Source organism: Lepisosteus platostomus, chromosome 11 (assembly GCF_059453375.1).
Source record: "Lepisosteus platostomus isolate fLepPlt1 chromosome 11, fLepPlt1.hap1, whole genome shotgun sequence".
NCBI lineage: Eukaryota > Metazoa > Chordata > Actinopteri > Semionotiformes > Lepisosteidae > Lepisosteus > Lepisosteus platostomus.
In genome coordinates, this window is record NC_142621.1 from 58,900 (window position 1) to 74,973 (window position 16,074).

Sequence of the window (16,074 nt, forward strand, 5' to 3'; positions counted from 1 at the left end):
GACAAACAACACATAGCACAGCAGTCCGGACTACTTGGACACACAATTACATGAAACCCTTAACAATTCACAGGACAGACATTCATCAGATCTTCTATACCTAGTTGCCATTTTTCGCAATAACATTAGGCTCTGATAACCTCCCCTCTCAGCATTCCAGCAATGTTATGTTCCTCTAGCTAAGCTTCAGGCATATAACCAGTCTCCTATCTGTTTGCAACCTTTTGACCTTTCTGAGGACCCCTCAGAACAAATAGACACTGGCGTCTCCTCTCATGCAGTGCTGTTAAGACTTAAGCTAGTGGCATCCTACACTATGCTTTGTTCCTTTAGGGCCATTTCTCTAAAAATAGTGTTCTCTACCTTTTGATTCCCCTCCTGTCCACAGCTGGAACAACTGTTTGCTAACAAAGACTGTTTATCTGTCTGGAAAGGTCTCCAAACTGTTACCAATTCCAAAAGAAAATCCCCTCAGATACATCTTGATCACTCTCTACCAGATAACACATTTTACAGCAGGTCTGAAACACAAAGGATCTCCAACGACCTTGCCCATGGCAGTCTCGCAACTCCTCCAAATAATTCACATCCTGGGGATGAGCTATTGTCCCCCACTCAACTGGAGTGCCACACCCACTCACACTCAATCTCTCACGAAGACTTGACGCCGTTTACAAGTCTTGAGAATGCCCTGTGAAGCAAAGAACAGGATGTGTTAAGGCTATTCAAAAAGCAAAACTGTAAAAAGGCAGCAGGACCTGACTGTGTATCTCCAGCCACACTACAGCCCTGTGCTGGCCAACTCGCTCCAATCTTTACAGACGTTTTTAAGCAATCATTGTCCCAGTGCACAGTGCCAGACTGCTTCAAATCTTCTGTTATTGTTCCTGTTCCAAAAAAGGACACAAGAACCTGCCTTAATGCCTACAGACCCGTCGCACTAACGTCAGAACTGGCGCGTCTTCCCAACACGTTCGTGTCACAGTGAGGTGACCCCTCAAACAAGAATTATTTCCTGCCTCATATCTGACTACGGCACCTAGCAATGCAAACAGGGTGCTAGGGCCCCTCTCCATTACCACAGGTTCTGTTGATCTCCCAGATCCACCAATGCCCACACAGACCAGCGACAAGCATGTGTGTCGTATAAGTGACCTTTTTATTTTCTATCCACATTCACCATCAGCCAAAGACACAACGAAAACAGCAGCAACAAAAGGTCCTTCCAAGGATCATAATGAATCCAGAGGGACGGCAGTCTTTTCTGTCAAGTACCGAAGAGTGGCCACTCGAACGATTCTTCTTCGTACCTGTAAAGTCTTTGATGGCCCCAGTGAACGAGAGGCCGGTCCCATTTCCCCAGACTCCGTTCAGGTTCCACTAGAAATCCTCCGGCGAACTGTATTCCATTCCCCTCAGTTTGGAGCGGCAAGCGGGGCCGGTTTCTCGCTCCTTGCCTTCAGGTATTAAAAGTCTCTGTACAGTACCTCTGTTCCGATGCCACTGTCTCCCGTGGTCGTCAATCGGTCCTTGCCTCCGCGAACTCGCGCTCCGCAGCTTCCCTTGTGCTGCCTGTGTCGTCTCCCAGGTCTGGTGGGAATCGGGAGCCCGCTCCGTTCCGGCTCAGATGGTTTTATTCCTCCCCTCAGCCCATCTCCCTCAGGGGGTTTTCCACTGTCCCTGTCAGAAAGGGGCTTGCCCAGTATTTTACCAGGAGGAAGCTCGTGTGGCTGAAGAGTGTGAGAGTGCCGAGCTTAGGTGTTATGGGCCCTTATCACTTCTTTGTTCACTCTCCGGGTCGGAGAAACCTGAAAAGAGACAAACGTTGTGAGACCATTTATAAGCTCGGTGACCTCGAATTAAACAGAACAATAGCAACACTGTTCTACAAACCTTTCATTGAAAGGGTTTTCAAACACTGTCCCACTTGCTGGTTTGGCAACATCAGTAGCTGGAATTGAATATGCAGCCATTAGTCTGCCTGGCAAAAAACAACCGGTCTCTCCAGTGGTCTGCATACAAGTGAACACACAAACCCCATACTATTAAAACCCCCTTTAGGGCACACTCACACCACAACACAATCAACCCGACAGACTCACCAACACTGGACTGCAGAAGCGGCAGGAAACCCTTGAGAACATGAGCAGAGCATGCAAACTCCACACAGACAGCACTCCAGGAAACCAGACACATGAGAACATGTGCAGAGCATGTGCGCCGTCTCTCAGCCTTTCACCTCCACATGCAGATCAGGACGCGACCGGAGACCGGAGACTCCTCACTCCTGCAGGAGGAGGCGCCGACGGACTCGCTCAGCCCAGCGCTTACATTTCCCCGACAGTCCTGTCCTACAGCCTGCGACTCACCGCTTCTTCCTTTTCTTCTGCGAAATGTCCACAAAATACTCCAGCCAGCGCCGTTTAGACTAAAGTTTCGGCTTTGCCAGCTGTCTCCCTCCCGGAGGTCAGATCGAAACAACTTCTGCAGCACCGTTTCCCCAGCAACCACGTTTTATTTAACAAAGTAAAATAAACACAGGAGAAAAGTTTGCAAACATGCAGGCAGGATGAGCGCTGCAGACACATGCTGCTGCCCGGGTCCGTCTTGTGAAATAAACAGAATTTTGCACCCCAGGAACTAGACCCACGAGAACATAAGGAGAGCATGCAAACTCCACACACACAGCACCCCAGAAAACTGGAGCCACGAGAACATGAGCAGAGCATGCAAACTCCACACACACAGCACCCCAGGAACTAAATCCAGGCTCCCAGCGCTGCCACCCACTGCGCCGCCGTCTCTCACCTCCACTTGCAGATCATGACGCGACCGGAGACCGGAGACTCCTCACTCCTGCAGCAACACACCCCAGCAGGAGGAGGCGCCGACGGACTCGCTCATGGTGCAGTGAGCCCAGCGGTGTGAGGCTGGTGTCCAGCGCTGATATTTACCGACAGCCTGCGACTCACCGTTTCTTCCTTTTCTTCTGCATAATGTCCACAAAATACTCCAGCCAGCGCTTTTTAGACTAACGTTTCTGCTTTGCTCGCTGATTAGATTACAAAAGCCGACTGTTTACCTCCTAGAGGTCAGCTCGCACCAACTTCTGCAGCACCGTTTCCCCGGCAACCACGTTTTATTGACAAAGTAAAATAAACACAGGAGAAAAGTTTGCAAACAAGACGGGAGCTAAGAAACACGAGGACAGTGGGTTTGCTTTATGTGCCGGGTCGATTAACCAGCGCTGCAGACACGTGAAATACAAGAAAACATACACACAAGGGAACACATAAGAGAGACAAAGAAATACAAGACACGATAAATACGCTGAAATTGTATTAATATAATTCATTCTAATGTTCAATGAAATCAGCGAAACACATGGGCAGGGCAGCCCAGTGAACTACAGAGACTACATTACCCATAAGCCCTGTGGGCGACACCATTTTGACGTCATCGACTCATACTTTTGTATTTTTTATGAGACCAAAAACTACAAGAAAACGTAACGTAGCAGTCGTATTGTCAGGATACATGCAATAATACATGTACATTTTATGGAAAAAAAGATTCAACAAGGTAAATGCAGATAAGGCCCGTCCATGCTTCAACGTTCTTACAACACAGAAACAGACACATTTCAGAAAGACATTCTGAAATAAAATGTCTTTACATCCGTCTTAAACTGTTCAAACACGGTCTCCTCTCACACCATTCCCTTAATAATTATGTTGCGCAAGTATAATAATGTTTAAAAATACAAACGATATTTTCATCTTCCTTTTCAATGGGATTAAAATGTAACAAATTTATTTCTTTCCGATTTCAAGTCTTTCCGATAGCGCTTTGAGACTCAGCTCCGTGGACTCGTGTATCTCTGTCGCCACCCAGTGGACATTTCTCGGAAGTGTCACCGCCCGCCGGAATTCGGAAAAGTCCCGGGACTGAAGCTGTGTGACTGGACAAGAGCCTGTCTCCCGCCTCCTGCTGAAATCTCAGCGCCGATTGGACAAAAGCTGCTCACAGTCCGGATCCAGTGGAAGGCCGATCCACTCCGGGTTTTCCTTAGCCGGCAGTCCGGATCCAGTAGAAGGCCGATCCACTCCGAGTTTTCCGTAGCCGGCAGTCCGGATCCAGTGGAAGGCCGATCCACTCCGGGTTTTCCGTAGCCGGCAGTCCGGATCCAGTGGAAGGCCGATCCACTCCGGGTTTTCCGTAGCCGGCAGTCCGGATCCAGTGGAAGGCCGATCCACTCCGGGTTTTCCGTAGCCGGAAGTCCGGATCCGGTGGAAGGCCGATCCACTCCGGGTTTTCCGTAGCCGGAAGTCCGGGTCCGGTGGAAAGGCCGATCCACTCCGGGTTTTCCGTAGCCGGAAGTCCAGGTCCGGTGGAAAGGCTGATCCACTCCGGGTTTTCCGTAGCCGGAAGTCCGGATCCTTTACGATGCACGCAAGACTACGTTACAGATCACCGGAGTACATTACACAGGCAAATAAAGATAAGGTACGCACAGCTTTCATGTTGTGATACTTAGACATGGTTTGGAGACGTTCCCTCGTGTGTATTTTGAATTATTCAAATGCGTGTCGCTTCAATTTGGAAGCGCATAATTTCAGTGCATGAGCTTACCCGTTATATTGGGCGAGATTTCACACGGATAATCAAACAAGAACGAGTTTGCCCTGGAATCCATTCCACTGCCCAACCTGAAAGTCAGAGCATGAGAACGGACGGATTGTATGGCGATTGTGGTGCTGCTCGACCACATCAATTAGGCGAGAAGTACAATCTGCTACTACGACATACGGTCTAATTATTCAATTTTCGATTATTTCTCATCTTTAGGCTATTTATACATCTAATAACGAGCAAGTATAATGATTAAGCCAATGATACATTATATTTTAGATTCGGTTCAGCAGTATTGAGCAGTAAAATAACATCAATTTGTCTACAGGAAATGTCAGAATTAGAAGCCTTCTTTACACCATTTTGCCGATCTGTTCAGAGTGTTTTAACAACAGAACAAAACAAAAACAAACGTAAGGTTTCTGGGCTGCTTTGAGAAAGACAATTATCATCTATATTACTTTTAAATCTATGCACACTGTGTATCTTTATCGGGTCGATTCAATGTACAATTTTGTACTGACGCCTTAACCTTATTATTCATACAAAATCTGTTTGACAATAGTCATGTTTGATTCCACTCACTTTCCCCAAAGAGGTGCTCCAAAATAGTTTGACAAGATATTGTGAGATTGCGACAGGGATCTGAAGTATTTATTAGTACAAGTATAACTAAATTGTTTTCCTTGTAGTCTAATAAAGGTTGTAAATTCTTCCATAGTTTCTGATGGTATACTGTTAGTTTCTTAAAAGCATCAATACCTCTCTAGGAGTAGCTCTGGTTACGACGGATTGTTATCAGACGTATCACAAACATTATATCTATTCATAAAATCTGCTTGATTCTACATTTCATCATCCACACCAGTTAATTTGTTGACCCCGCTTATACTATTTTAAACCCAGTTTTCAAAGCACAGGTTTATTTTTTCTCTGTATTCTAGATGATGTATCTATGGGAGGTATGTTTATCTATAAGAGACCACGTGAGGAGAACTTCTTCATGGAAGCTGGCAAGTTTCAGGGGGGTTTCCAGCATCCAAATGACATTCAAGTAAAAAGTCTATACCCGCTAGGTCCTGAATGATTAAATTAGGGAAACATACACCACCTACTTTGCTTAATTTTGTAAATAGTACTCTGTCGGTATCGGTATTAGATGCTCTAAACCCTGTAGCATTTAGGCCTCCTTCTGCCCGTGTTTGACAAATAACAACCATGAATAAAGTTTTTTTTTTTATTTAACTAAGGTAGAGAACATCAAATCACAAAATCACCTTTTTGAAAATCTTAATACCAAGATATTTAATCACATCTTTTACATGTATATTACGTACGGAGCAGACACTTTTCAACAGCCACCAGTTCACTTTTCTGATATGTAAAGAAAGACCAGATACAGAGGAAATGACTTGTAAACGCATTTAATTGCTTTGTCCACCTCTGTGTGCTTTCTCAGAGAGAGAGTTGTATCCTCAGCCAATTGGGAACACCTGTAATCTCTTTATCCTGTACTTGAATACCCTGAAACTATTTGTTATAGGGGTGTAAGCAGTGGGAAGAGGAGTGGGCTCGTGTCGAATTGCCTTACCCGTTCCCAATCTGCAGGAGGTCCCACGACGGCAGGTAGCTGCTCCAGTCGCTGGAGCTCAGTTCGCTGTCGAGGGAGGACGAGGGCTCTGGCTCGGGGGAATCACGGCTCCACAGCTCCTACCTGTTGCAGAGTGTTTCTGCCCTCCCGATGGCCTCTGTGTTTTAGAAGGATCTGTCTCTTTTCGCTTGCTTACACCACAGGTTTCATCGACGATAGTGTGCATCCTGAAGCAGTGAGTTATCGGTCTTATTTCTACTGAGAAACAGTTCAAGCACTCACAAAACAATAACCAGGAGACGGTGTATGAAAAAGAATTGTAAGACTTGCAGAGTAGATTTGAATAGACAGTAGACGTCACACTGCGTGCTTGAATATCAGAGATTCAATTCATTCTTTCCTGTAGGTTAACTTCCTGTTTGACATTGTTCCGCTGTCACTTCTTCACAAACTCATAACTCGCCGTGTTCAATTTTGTGTTGAGTTACAGGAACCTCAGCATCAGATGAAATCCTCTTCAGCGCCCCAGGGAGACTGGGGGACTTGCCAGATTTTCAGCTTTATCACTGGGTCCTTCGGCTCAGGGCTGTTGAGCAAAGTGCTCCCCTCTGCTGGAGAGCCACAGGGGCACTACAGAGCGGCCTCGTGTTCCCTGCTCCTGCCCGTGCCTGTGGACGGCCAGTGTGACCGCGCGCGAGACAAAGTAGTGCATTCGTGGTGTAAATACAGAATGTTCACTAGCTGACTGAGGAAAGTTACAGAGACGGGAGTATACGTTCTGAAATAATGTGAACCACTGTTACTACACACAGACAGACTACTTAAAAATCATGTGGCTTTTTAAGGTTGTTTTGTCTGCCTAAAGTACGTTAGATTTGTCACAGCAAAGAGTTTGAATACTTACAGAATGCAGCAGCTAGAATTGTTACTTGGAGCAGAAAGAATGACCACATAACCCCCATACTTCTCTCTCTTCATTGGCTTCCTCTCAGGTACAGGGCGGACTTCAAACTCCTTCTACTTACTTACAAGGCTCTCAGAGGTCAGGCACCTGTCCTGCCTCGCAGGGATGCTGCAGAGGAGAAATACTGTACACAGCATAGTTTCAGAGGCCTGTCTGTCCTGGGCTGGGCACCATGTGAGTTGAATGCTGCATCAGTGCCATGGATCCAAGAGGGGCATCATGGATACAGCTGTCGTTTAGGAGGATTCTGCTGGTCTGCACAGACCTGCATGGGGTACTGACATACAGACGACGTGATGGATGGATGGATTAATACCCGCATTCATTTCTTTCTTTTTTTTTAATGATATAATGTTAGCATGCCCAAAGGGGTTGGGCAGCCAGTTGACCTTGGACCCCTAGAGGATTTTATTCTCCTTACTGAGGAGTCTTTGGTTCCTTTCCTCCATTGTCTTCAGTTCTGTATTCACAAAATGTATATTTACCTGCATTGTTCAGCGCCTTGGGGCAACCTTGTTGTGAAAGGCGCTATATGAAAATAAATTGAATTGAATGGAATGACAGAGTCACGGCTTTTCCAGTTTCCTCTCCTATTATCTTCTTTATCTGCACTCTAAAACACAGTGAAACCTTGAACCTTTCAACTGGACCACTGCCGTTCTACATCAAAATGACTTTAACTAGGACGGAGACTTGAATGGGATGAAAAAGGAAAAGGCATTATTTGCAGGAAGAAATTAAACTGTTCCACCTGATCACTTGCTAAACAAAGTGATTCACTGGAGTGGAGGCGGTGAAAGCTTTGTGAATCAACTTACAAAAGGATACATGTAAGAAACGTGGCTCCCATATTTAACCCTTGAAAAATCTATGAGTGTTATGTGGAGGTGAAAGTATTGTTCAATTATTCTAATAAAGCTCACTCAACTAAGACCCAGAAAAGTACCAGAGTATTCTCACCTAAGAGGAAATACTAACAAGTAGGATGCTAAAATGAAAAGCATTAAAAAGTGAATGATCTTCAGTAGCTGAAATGATTATTGAGCTCTGGGTCACAGTGCTCCTGAAAAAAAATCAAATTTCAGCAGACACCCAAGGACAGCAGGTGAGCACCATGCTGAGCCAGTGTATAAGTGTATGAATCACAGTTTCAAGGAGCTTTTTTCAGTTTCGTTCCACTGATCGGCCAACACGGGGGGAACTTCAGTCTTACTCGCCCTATTGCATTAAGAAACTGTACAACATTCTCCAATAAGAACTTGCGACCTCACCTAACGAAAAGCAATTTGCGTAGCAGGGAAAGAGTGGACTCCCACTGGGGATTTTTGTTTTTCATCCCGATGGTGATGTGCACTATATAGAACGTTGCTGGACCCATGTGCAATTGGTGTCATTTCTAATCTAGAGGTCAAAGCTGTGAAACTTTCAAAGAGATGGAAGATCTCTTGCGAGACACCAATTCACAGAAGGGGCTAATGAGATCTTTGCTTGAAGTCTCATTGTGCTGCACTATTTCATTTTTCAGTGGGCACGACTCACAGGCATCTAAAATCATCTCAGTGACAGACTAAACAGGCCTCTCGCAAAGACTCGGGAACAGACACAGACCTTATCATCTCTGCTCCTCGGGAAGCGTGCAGAGATCACATTAGATGTGTTGCTCAAGCTCTTTATTGTCACATACAGTAAACCCAGCAGTGTGGTCAGTGCGGGATGTGTTCTGTCCTGACGGCAGGGTCAGCAGCCAGAGGAGACCTGAAACACAAGACGGAGAGGTAAGACATTGATTCCGACAGAGAGAGCTTTCACACCGGATTACTGACAAGAGGAGCAATAAGAGAAGAGTTGTAAAGACACGCCGAAGAGAATATTCTCATCTAAGAGGAAATATTAACAAGTAGGATGTTAAAATGAAAAGCATTAAAAACTGCATGATCTTCAGTAGTGAAATGATTACTGAGCTCTGGGTCACGGACAGCAGGGGAGTGAATGAGTTGTTTATTTTGTTTCCTGTGAATTATGTAGAATTCACAACGTGTTCCATTTGTACAGGAAAACCATTGAGAGCAGATTCACTTCTTCTGCGCCAGAATGAATGATTTCCATCTTCACTCTAGGGTACTGTACTTTACAGCTCTGTATTGTATTCTGCATATATGTCTGTTATGTATACATTTTCTTTCTCACTTTGTCTCTCTGTCCATTTGTATCAGTTTGTTGGAGAGCACCGTCACACCAGCATCACAACATTTATTCTACTGCCTTATTAAGCAAATGTCTCTACTAAATTCTTTTTATATATAAAACATTTTTTGACATGATATACACAAATGGCTAATTATACTTTCTGATTATATTTCCATCTTAGAAATGAAGCATTTCTCTCCTGCAGTTTGAGGTTGTTAAATAGAAAACTGGATCACTCCAGGGCCGAATCTTCTCCCTCTCTTACACTCTCTTACATTCGTTCACGAATGATCACAAGAGCAAACACATAGACTGGCTTCTCACAAAGTGTGTCGATGACACAGTCCCGGTCAGCTTACTAAAGGACCCAGAAAATCACCACGGGCCAGTCTGAACAGTTTCACGGAATAGTCTGTTGACTTCTCTTTGATGTTTCATGTTACAAGAGCAAAACAATACTCACTGATTTGAGGATAATTGCGCCATCCCTCCAGCCTACTGAAATGAACCGTCAGACTGCAGAAGCTGTCAGTGACTACAGGTCCTTGGGCCTGGTCAGAGAAACCTGAGATGAGACAAACGTTGTGAGACCATTTATAAGCTTGTGACCTCAAATTAAACGGAAGTCAGACATTTTCAAAGGGGGCAACACTGCGGCACAGTGGTTAGCATCGCTGCCTCATAGCACCGGGGCCCTGGGTTTGATTCCAGGGGTGCTGTCTGTGTGGAGTCTGCATGTTTGTTTGCGCTGCAGGGGACACCTCACCCCCACAGACACAAACTCACACCACAGCCCGATTTTTCCACAACACAATCAACCCGCCAGTATCAGTTTGTGTTCAGTGCTGGGGAGGTGCCTTGTCCTTGCAGAACAAAAACAAGGTGATCAGGACTGACGGCAAGATTCAGGTATTCAAGTACCCAGTAAATCCAGGGCTCAAATGGGGGAACTGTTTCACGAGCTACACAATATCCTCACACACGATGACAGAGCCTTGGAAAGCCGTGTGGAGAGTGAGGTGCTCGTACCCAGCCGGAGTTAAAAGACCACGCATTGAGCAGAGCAACTGAGCAAAAGCACACTATCGATCTATCCAACCCAGAAAAGCACACATCTCTGTGATACAGAGGCTAAGGCAACATGTGAGTAAAGGATTTTGAATCAGCAATTGTGCTGATGAGCCAGTCAGCAATTTTTCAGAAACAGCAAACATGTCGTCAGCCTCCAGGAGCTGCAGAAGATTGTGAGATATAAAGGAGTGAAACCAGGGCAGGAGAAACTGATTCCTCGTGTAGGAAGCTGAGGAAAACGATGCACACCCTGCAGACTGAAAGGAAGACAGCACAAACTATCGGTAATGTCAGTCTAGAAGAAAGTGTAGTGCAGTGTGTTGCAACTAAGTTTTTGTTCAATATTTGTTTTGTCTGAAAGAGACTATTTTGATTAGATACATGCAATACTATTTCTTTCTCATTCTCTGTCTTTTTATGTCTTATTTGGATCACACCATAAAGTTCATAACCCAGCCAGTTGCTTTGGCTCTGAAAGCATCCCTCAGCAGGGACAGCCCTGATCCCCAAACACAGGGCTGCCCTTCCCACTGCCCGTCTGCTCTCTGCCCAGTGGAAGTAGCGTTTCTGCCCCGCAGCTGTGTGAGAGAAGATGACCTGAGAGCACTAACCCACCTCTGGAGAGGGAAGAGTCTCAGCTGGAAGGGAGGAGGAGCTGCCGGGCTGCCGCAGACAAGGCGCCGCTGAAATGATAGAGAAATCTTTTAGAATCAAACGTCACCTGGCTCAGTGTTTAAGCTGTAGTACATGATCACATTATATTATTAAAACATGCAGACTGCCATTTCCATTCTGTACAAACAAAGGGTTTTCCATTGTAGAAAACACCACTGCAAATCCAAAGCGGAGTGCACTGGGACTGCAGTCCAGAGAAACCCATCATGTTACAAGAACTGGAGGCCATTTCACACCAAAACTGGACAATAGGATTCTTTCTGCACACCCAGTACTGGGGGCTGTGTCAGAGGCTCCTCACCGTTCTGTGATGATTTTAGACGTTGAATCGGGCAGGAGGCAGGCGCTCTTCGGGAGCTCTCGTCCCGTGCTATAACTCGGACCACGCGATGGCACAATTGCTTCCTACATACAAACAGAAACTTCAAACAACAAACCCCAACAAGAAATCTGTGCACACTTGGACTCCTGCTGCAGCTGAGGAGCTGTCACGCACACACCTCCTGTGTGGGTAGTGTTGGCCGTAGGACGTGTTGTTCACAGAGAGAAAAAATACACCATAGCAAGTCAGCACTCAAACAAACCAAAAGGCCAGTTTTATTGAAGTTGACGCAGCTGGCCACACAAACACTCACTGGGTCTCTTCACCAGGTATCCACACCGACAGCACCCCAGGAAACCAGACCCATGAGAACAGGGGCAGAGCATGCAGACTCCACACAGACAGCACCCCATGAACAGGACCCATGAGAACACAGGCAGAGCATGCAGACTCCACACAGACAGCACCCCAGGAAACTGAACCCATGAGAACGGGGCAGAGCATGCAGACTCCACACAGACAGCACCCCAGGACACCAGACCCGTGAGAACAGGGGCAGAGCATGCAGACTCCACACAGACAGCACCCCAGGACACCAGACCCATGAGAACAGGGGCAGAGCATGCAGACTCCACACAGACAGTACCCCAGGAAACCGAACCCATGAGAACAGGGGAAGAGCATGCAGACTCCACACAGACAGCACCCCAGGAAACCAGACCCATGAGAACAGGGGCAGAGCATGCAGACTCCACACAGACAGCACCCCAGGAACAGGACCCATGAGAACAGGGGGCAGAGCATGCAGACTCCACACAGACAGCACCCCAGGAACAGGACCCATGACAACAGGGGCAGAGCATGCAGACTCCACACAGACAGCACCCCAGGAACAGGACCCATGAGAACAGGGGCAGAGCATGCAGACTCCAGACAGACAGCACCCCAGGAACAGGACCCATGAGAACAGGGGCAGAGCATGCAGACTCCACACAGACAGCACCCCAGGAAACTGAACCCATGAGAACAGGGGCAGGGCATGCAGACTCCATACAGACAGCACCCCAGGAAACCAGACCCATGAGAACAGGGGCAGAGCATGCAGACTTCACACAGACAGCACCCCAGGAAACCAGACCCATGAGAACAGGGGCAGAGCATGCAGACTCCACACAGACAGCACCCCAGGAACAGGACCCATGAGAACAGGGGCAGAGCATGCAGACTCCACACAGACAGCACCCCAGGAACCAGACCCATGAGAACAGGGGCAGAGTATGCAGACTCCATACAGACAGCACCCCAGGAAACCAGACCCATGAGAACAGGGGCAGAGCATGCAGACTCCACACACACAGCACCCCAGGACACCAGACCCATGAGAACAGGGGCAGAGCATGCAGACTCCACACAGACAGCACCCCATGAACAGGACCCATGAGAACACAGGCAGAGCATGCAGACTCCACACAGACAGCACCCCAGGAAACTGAACCCATGAGAACGGGGCAGAGCATGCAGACTCCACACAGACAGCACCCCAGGACACCAGACCCGTGAGAACAGGGGCAGAGCATGCAGACTCCACACAGACAGCACCCCATGAACAGGACCCATGAGAACACAGGCAGAGCATGCAGACTCCACACAGACAGCACCCCAGGACACCAGACCCGTGAGAACAGGGGCAGAGCATGCAGACTCCACACAGACAGCACCCCAGGACACCAGACCCATGAGAACAGGGGCAGAGCATGCAGACTCCACACAGACAGCACCCCATGAACAGGACCCATGAGAACACAGGCAGAGCATGCAGACTCCACACAGACAGCACCCCAGGAAACTGAACCCATGAGAACGGGGCAGAGCATGCAGACTCCACACAGACAGCACCCCAGGACACCAGACCCGTGAGAACAGGGGCAGAGCATGCAGACTCCACACAGACAGCACCCCAGGACACCAGACCCATGAGAACAGGGGCAGAGCATGCAGACTCCACACAGACAGTACCCCAGGAAACCGAACCCATGAGAACAGGGGAAGAGCATGCAGACTCCACACAGACAGCACCCCAGGAAACCAGACCCATGAGAACAGGGGCAGAGCATGCAGACTCCACACAGACAGCACCCCAGGAACAGGACCCATGAGAACAGGGGGCAGAGCATGCAGACTCCACACAGACAGCACCCCAGGAACAGGACCCATGACAACAGGGGCAGAGCATGCAGACTCCACACAGACAGCACCCCAGGAACAGGACCCATGAGAACAGGGGCAGAGCATGCAGACTCCAGACAGACAGCACCCCAGGAACAGGACCCATGAGAACAGGGGCAGAGCATGCAGACTCCACACAGACAGCACCCCAGGAAACTGAACCCATGAGAACAGGGGCAGGGCATGCAGACTCCATACAGACAGCACCCCAGGAAACCAGACCCATGAGAACAGGGGCAGAGCATGCAGACTTCACACAGACAGCACCCCAGGAAACCAGACCCATGAGAACAGGGGCAGAGCATGCAGACTCCACACAGACAGCACCCCAGGAACAGGACCCATGAGAACAGGGGCAGAGCATGCAGACTCCACACAGACAGCACCCCAGGAACCAGACCCATGAGAACAGGGGCAGGGTATGCAGACTCCATACAGACAGCACCCCAGGAAACCAGACCCATGAGAACAGGGACAGAGCATGCAGACTCCACACACACAGCACCCCAGGACACCAGACCCATGAGAACAGGGGCAGAGCATGCAGACTCCACACAGACAGCAGCCCAGGTAACACACCCCAGCAGGAGGAGGCGCCGACGGACTCGCTCATGGTGCAGTGAGCCCAGCGGTGTGAGGCTGGTGTCCAGCGCTGATGTGTCCCTGATAGTCCTGTCCCACAGCCTGCGAGTCACCGTTTCTTCCACAAAATACTCCAGCCAGCGCTTTTTAGACTAAAGTTTCTTAAGTTTCTGTTTTTCTCGCAGATTAGATTAAAAAAGCCGCCTGTTGACCTGCTGGAGGTCAGACCCGCTCCGGCAACAACTACTGCAGCTCCGTTGCCCCGGCAACCACGTTTTATTTAACAAGGTAAAATAAACACCGGAGAAAAGTTTGCAAACAAGACAAGAGAGCTCAGAAACCCACAGACACGACGGCAGTGGGTTTTGTTTCTGTGTCGAGTGGATAAATCAGGCAGGACGAGCGCTGCAAACACACTAGAGTACACATAACACAATCAGGGGTACACAAGACTCCTGCTTTTTACACAAACAGGTTCAACAGGTCAATAAAGAGCAGGTCGGCACAGCTGTCATGATGTCTCATTTACAAAGAGTCTGAAGATTTGCTCGTCTCTTCCCAGAGCAGCTTCACTCCGGAGAGCAAGGAACAGCTCCTGCCGAGTCCGTCTTGTAAGACAGACATAGAAATCCGCGACACGGTAAATACACTGACATTGTATAATTAATTCTGATGCTCAATCAAATCTGCGGAACACGTGCGGAGCGCAGTCCAGAACACTATAAAGACTACATTTCCCACAAGCCCTGTGGCGACTTCGTTTTGACGTAATCGATTCGCGTCTTTTTATTTTTAATTATAACAACAATACATGCCATAAAAACAAGAATACATATAACACAGAGTATAGTCAGGGGTACATACGATAATACATGTACATGTTATGGAAAAAGATTAAACAAGTAATCTTGTTTAATAGTAAACAAAAGCAGATGAGGTCCGTACATGTTTCAAATTGTCTGTACAGACGCATTTACATCCGTTTTAAAGTGTTTAAACATGGGTCTCCTCTCACAGCATTTCGTTAATTATTATGAAGTATCATATTTTTTTTAAATACAAACGATATTTTCATATTACTTTCAATAGGTTTAAAATGTAGTATTATTTAACTTCTTTAAAAGTAATGTCAATATTAGTTTCCTTCTTTACGTTATCTTTCAGAGTTGCTGTCACAAACGTCACAGTTATCATCTGTATTGATTTTCAATCTCTGCACAACGAGGATCTGTACAGAGGCGCTATTGGACTCGCCGCCATAGACTCGTGTATCTCTGTCGCCGCCCAGTGGACATTTCTCGAAAGTGCAGTTCTTTTTAACTTTTTATGGTAGCAATAAAAATAGATACAATACAAACAAGAGTATATTTATAGCACATCAATAATACCATCAGGGGTACATAGTATAATATATTTACACATCTGAAAAAAAGATTAAACCAGGTTAATAAAGATAAGGGCTGATATAGTCTGTAAATACACTTTTACATCTATTTAAAATGTTCTAACGAAGCTGCCTGAGGAAAGAACTTACTGTTTTGATTACATGAATCAGAGATTGTGACTCTGCCTTTACCTTCCCATTCCTTCCAAACAATTTCAATTTCACACCTCTGGTTGTGCCAGAGGGTCCTCAGTGGAAGAGATACCAGGGTCCCCAGCACTGCTGTCACCTCTTCTGTACTCCTCCTATGCTAACAGCTGTGTATCTACTGCTGACTCCGTGAAAGGAATCAAGACTCCAGATGATCCCACCCAAATAAAAAAAAAATTCTGGAGTGGAAGGAGGTCTCTGCTTTAGTCGGCTGGTGCCGTGAAAACAAC

General features: G+C 47.1%; 3 long non-coding RNA genes across 3 annotated transcripts in view; 1 reads left to right on the forward strand and 2 right to left on the reverse strand.

The window, feature by feature from the left end:
* The window catches only part of LOC148651668 (uncharacterized), a 32,238-nt gene extending 27,809 nt beyond the window's left edge, over window positions 1-4,429 (reverse strand). Inside the window, exon 1 of the long non-coding RNA XR_015925116.1 lies at window positions 2,809-4,429. This is a non-coding gene — a long non-coding RNA (uncharacterized LOC148651668). The remainder of the gene's footprint in view (window positions 1-2,808) is intronic.
* Window positions 4,390-7,745, forward strand: LOC148651670 (uncharacterized). The gene is made up of 2 exons (XR_015925115.1): window positions 4,390-4,506; window positions 7,216-7,745. It is a non-coding gene; the product is annotated as an uncharacterized LOC148651670 (long non-coding RNA).
* A 1,095-nt stretch (window positions 7,746-8,840) lies between these two features.
* LOC148651671 (uncharacterized) lies at window positions 8,841-11,378 on the reverse strand. Its single transcript, XR_015925119.1, has 3 exons — window positions 11,061-11,378; window positions 9,838-9,939; window positions 8,841-8,942 (listed from the first exon to the last, which is right to left on the reverse strand). It is a non-coding gene; the product is annotated as an uncharacterized LOC148651671 (long non-coding RNA).
* Between the last annotated feature and the right edge of the window lie 4,696 nt (window positions 11,379-16,074).